The sequence below is a fragment of the Elephantulus edwardii genome, unplaced genomic scaffold (genome assembly GCF_000299155.1).
Source record: "Elephantulus edwardii isolate Elephantulus edwardi_28Jun2011 unplaced genomic scaffold, EleEdw1.0 scaffold00014, whole genome shotgun sequence".
Classification (NCBI taxonomy): domain Eukaryota; kingdom Metazoa; phylum Chordata; class Mammalia; order Macroscelidea; family Macroscelididae; genus Elephantulus; species Elephantulus edwardii.
In genome coordinates this window covers 19,543,759-19,549,262 of record NW_006399764.1, presented here as the reverse complement: position 1 = coordinate 19,549,262, position 5,504 = coordinate 19,543,759, and positions in this window count along the sequence as shown.

The window sequence follows — 5,504 nt, the reverse complement described above, 5'->3', positions numbered from 1 at the left end:
CGACTCAAAGCGACCCTATGAAGGAGAGTCCTCAACACTTGGGTGCCTTTTATCCTCTCTCCAGGTTCATAGGGTTTCCGGAGGCAAGCTATTATGGAAGTGGATACCATTCCTGGTTCCAAGCCTGTTTTAACTTGGGAGCTCCACCAATGTAAAACTTGACAGTAACAACTTAGTTCTCCAATAATTCATACACAAATTGCTCTTTGATATTGATTGCCCTCCTCCCAATGTGACAACACGCTTCCCATTACCCTCTGGGCTTCCTGATTTTCCTTTCCCTTTCCTGCCTTCACATCTTTGGTTTGGAACAAATTGCTCTCTTATAGTTGATGGTTCTAAGAATGCCATTTTCCAAGTGTTATTGATGATTATTTTATAGAATATTATTGTTTATTATATAATCTATTAACTGACTGAAAAAGGGCTTAGGATATATTTTCTGTTTCAAGTTGTTGTTGTTACTGTTGTTGTTGTATGCTGTCCAGTCGGAGCCAACTCATAGTTGACCCTCCAGCTGGTTTTCGGAGGCAGTAAATCGAGGAGATTGTCCATCCTCTCCTGTACAGTAGCTGATGGATTCTAACCACGTGTCTTTGGGATTGCAGCACAGCTTCTTACCACTAGGCTGCCGGAGCTTCAAGTCAGAAGATCGCATTAAGATGATAACCACAGGGGTTCAGTAAGTTTACTCTTGAGTTTGTGTCTGTGTGTGAATTAGTATCTTGTTCTATATCTTTAACTCACTCAAATTAGGACCTTCTATCCAGTCTTGGTCAGGAGGATTGAAAATTGTAGTCTAGGACCAGCTAGTTCTTCTTAACTCAGGGTGGTGGACATTCTCGTTTATGTGGAGTGGACAGTAAGGCTTTTGGACTAATTGCATCCTTGGTATTTAAGAGTTTTAATCTCTTCACAGCCTCCCCATCATTTGTTGTTCTCTGTTCCATGTCTTTGTTCATTCATTTATGCATTTATTGCCAGCCAGCATCACTATTATCAGGACTAGGTAATATCTCGTTGTAGTTTTTATTTGCATGGTTTTAAATAGGAAGGCTGTGTATCAGAGATGTCTCCTTTCTCTATAACTATTCGATCTGTATGCTGAGCAAATCGTTAGGAAAAATGAATCGTATGAAGAAGAATGTGGCATCAAGATCAAAGGAAGACTCATCAACAACCTGCGTAATGCAGATTATATAGTGTTACTTGCTCAAAGTGAGGAGGACCTGTATGGTTGCTGAAGAAGATCAAAGACCACAGCCTCCAACATGGATTGTCTCTCAACATCACCACTGGGAGAGGACTGAAGTCCATTCTTTGATTTTGCTTGGGTCAATAATCAACAGCCTTGGTACCAGCAATCAGGAGATCAGGAAACATATTGCATTGGGCAAGTCCACTCTCAGGGATCTTTCAAAAATACTGAAGAGCAATAATGTCAGTCTGAAATTTAAGGTAAGCCTCGTTCAAGCTATGTTCTTTTGAATCCCTTGCTGCACATCGAAGAGATGGACAATAGGTCAGGATGATAGAAGAAGGATTAATGCCCCGGAGTTGTGGTGCTGGAGAAGAGTACTGAATAGCCCACAGACTGCCAAAAGAACAAACAGGTATGTCTTAGAAAAAGTGCAGCCAGAGTGCTCCTGGGAGGCAAAGATGAAACGAAGCTTCAAGCTTCATGTCTCAATCGCTGGGCATGTTGCTAGAAAAAGCTCTTTGGAAAGAGACAGCATGCTTGGAAAGGTAGGGTTAGCAAGGGAAAGGAGAACTCCCAAGAAGATGAACTGATACAGTGACTGCAGCAATGGGCTCGAGCGTGTCAGTGATAAACAGGATGGCACAGGATTCAGGTTGGTTGTTCGTAGAGTCACTGTAGATCTTCCTTGTTTCAACAGCACCTAACAACAACAGCGCATCAGGGAGCACTGGCGGCTTAGTGGTAAGGAGTTGTGCCGTCAACCCAAATGCAATGGGTTTGGATCTACCAGCTCTTCTTTGGGAGAAAGTTGAGCAGTCACCTCTCCTGTGATTGAATGTCTCTGAAAACTCACTGGAGAGTCACCTATGAGTCCGTTTCACCTCAGTGGTACACAACAACAATGGCTAATAATGTTGTCATTGTTAGGTACCATGAAGTTGGCTCAGACTACTAACAACCATTTTGGATTGTCTGTTTTTTATTTGTGTGTGTGTGTGTGTGTGTGTGTGTGTGTGATCAAATCGGGTCTGACTGGTGCAGGAGGAGATTGTCCCTCCTTCTCCAGCAGAGCATCTAGTGGATTTGAACTGTGCACCTCTGAGACTGCAGTGCAGCTTCCTGCCACTAGGCCACCAGAGCTCCCTTAATAACAACCAAGTTTTCAACAGAAATTAAGCCCTGTCCAGTTCTTCACAGTCCTCATAAGATCTTCTCTACGTAAGGCCCTTGTTAGTCATTGTGTCAATCCCTCTTTTTGAGAGTCTAAGGATGCTGTCCCTCTCCAGGGATTGGCCTCTTTGATAACAAGCCCAAAGTATGTGAGATGAAGTCTTATCAGCTCTGCTCCTAAGAACTCTGGTTGCTTTTCTTCCAAGACTGATCTGCTCACTCTTTCAGAAATCCACTGGATATTCAGTACTTTTCAAGTGTTTGTTACCTCCTTGAGTGTCTTTTTTTGGTGATTTTTCGATTCTTAGCTTTTATTCATCTTAAAAAATAAATCGTTTGTCTTTTTATATTGAAGTTATCAATAAATTTTGCGAATTACATCTTAGTCAGGTAGCTCATCGTGAAAAAAATGTTCTCAGCCTACAAGTTCATTTTTTGGTTAAGTTTTTTTACGGTGAGTACAATAATTTAATTTCTAGTCGGCTTCTTTTATCTACTTTACCTTCTGGTTGTTGTGCATTTTTTGTTATGCTTGGTAGTCTACATGCCTTAAGTCTACCAGGATTGTCACTTGGAGAGCTCTGGTGGGTAGTCCATAGCCAGTTCCCTTGCTATCCCAAAGACTGATGTCTCATGTTTCTGGAATCCACCTGAGGCCCTGAGGGAGAAAGGTGGGCAGCCTCCTTCCATTACAATTTACAACCTCAGAAACTTGATGGGAGCGGTCTGAAGGAGAAGAAGCAGCCTGACAGCAGGAAAGGGAGGATTGCCTCTGAGTTGTCTCCCTTTAAGTTTATGGTTGTGAGCTAATTTAGATCTTTTATCCATTCTTTTTATTTCTTTTTTCTTCTATCTGTTCTGAGTTAGCTTTTGTGTGTTTGGTTCAGAACTGCTTTATCTACAGATTACTTTGGGCAGTATTAGTATTTTCACGATATCAAGACTGCCAATCCATAAACATTTTCATGATGATATTTTCACAATATTAAGACCTCTCATCTATTCAGTTTAGTCTATTTTGTCTCCTTGACACACAGTTTTCTTTCAGTCTCTGTATCTATTACTCTGTTTTCCAGTGATTTGTGACTCAAGGTGACCCCACCACATAAAGCACTACTGCTTCTGGGCTTTCTTAGAGTCTACAGGTTATCGTTTAGCTAATACTTTTTTTAAAGTTAGCTAACTTGGTATTTGAAAATGTCTCTAAAGTAACGTGTCATAAAACATTAAACTAAGAAAATTTTTTTTAAGGTCTATGGTGCCCTTGTTTTAAGTTTAAATTTGCTTTGAGTTGCACATAAAGCATTGCTTCACACACAGGTTACCTTTTTCCTCTTCTTTCCCCCCTCACTGCTGTGGCATTGGAGCCGTGGAGCCGTCGTAGCAGATCAGCCACTGGTTCCCAGGTGATACACTGCAAGGGAGGAGATTGTCTGCCTTTCTGCAGAGGAGCTGTTGCTGGGCTGGAACCAGCAGAGAGGAGTGGTCCTTTGTGTTAGCGGTGTAGCTCCCTACGGACTACATTGGCAGAGATTTTCTGCAGACTTAATTATGAGGCAAAATAACTTTTTATTTTTAAAGGTATTGCTTTCAATATTAAATACTAACTTTATTGTCTTTTACATTTTTGAATAGTGATGTTAAAAGTAGTCTGACCTAAATAAGTAAGTAAGTAAGTAAGTTCCAGTTAGTGTATTTGCAAGGTGTTCTTCTCAGATGTCATTATGCTGAATGTTGTGAGAGTTTTGTAATAACATAGTTTGTTAACAGAAAGTCTTTAATAATTACATGTCACTGTTTAGGTCTTATCCAATGAGCTGTGGTTTTCCGGTATAGGACAAAGCATAGTGTTTCCTCAGTGAGTGTGTGTTTAGTATTGATCTCCTTCGATTCTGTAAATGGTGGTTGCATCTGTAAAATAAAGCACTTACAGGTATTTATCCATTTTTTTGTGTGCTGTGGAGTCATCAGAACTGAGCTGTAGCTGACCTTTCAGTGACTGTTGAGAGGCAGTAAACCCCAGGGGAGGAGACTCCTGCAGAGCAGCTGGTGGATTCGAACTCTGTGCCTTTGGGATTGTAGCACAGCTCCTTACCTCTATGCCAGCAGAGAGCGTATGTCTCCATTTTTTTTTAAGAGTGGGGAAATAGTATACAAAGTTCTGTCAAGATAACAGAAGAATGTCAGAAATGCTCCCTGATGTGAAATATTTCATTCATACAGTTCATGCTGTCTTTCCTTATGAGATTTCCCAGACAAGGCTTCAATAAAAACAAATTACATTTGCTTATGTTTATAAATTTATAAACTTGAATGATAATTTTGGAAATGGAGCCCAGAAATGATTACGATCCAAAATGTGTACTTGAAGCCCTAGAAATACTTTGAAATTGTTGTTATTCTGTGTCATTCAGTCAGAATCAACGCATAGCTTACAGTGGGTTTTACGAGATGGTAAATTACAGCAGAAGAAAATGTCCACCCTCCTGCCACTGACCAGCTGGCAGCTGCTTCTCACTGTTGTCATGTATGTGCTGTTGAGTAGAGTTAGTGGCCCTATGAACAGCAGCTGTGAAACTTACCCTCTTCCGATCCAAACTCACCATCTCCAACATACCTGACCTCATTGCCATTGTCACTGTTAATCCATCTCATCCAGTGGCTTTCTCTCCTGTGTTGATTCTTCACCCTTCCAAGCATGATGTCCTTCTTCAATGACTGATCCTTCCTAACAACATGCCCAAAGTATGTGTCATGAAGTTTCAAAAGCCTTGCCGCCTCCAAGGAACAACCTGGTTATAGCCTCTCCAAGGCAGAACTGCTTGTTCTCTTGGTAATCTATGGTATGTATATTTAATACTCTTCTCCAACACCACAACCCAAAGACATCAATTCTTCTGCCCTCTTTATTCCTTGTCCATTTATCAGATACACTGCTAGCAAATGAGATGACTAGGTTCTGGATCAAGGACACCTTAGTCTCAACTGACATCATTGCTCTTTAGCACTCTGGAGACATTTTTTATTTTCCCAAGAGGCAGTCCTCAGAACAGAGCAGGGCAACACTGCATGGTTCAAAATTGGGAAGGGTGTACGCCAGGGATGTGTCCTGTCTCCATACCTTTTCAACCTG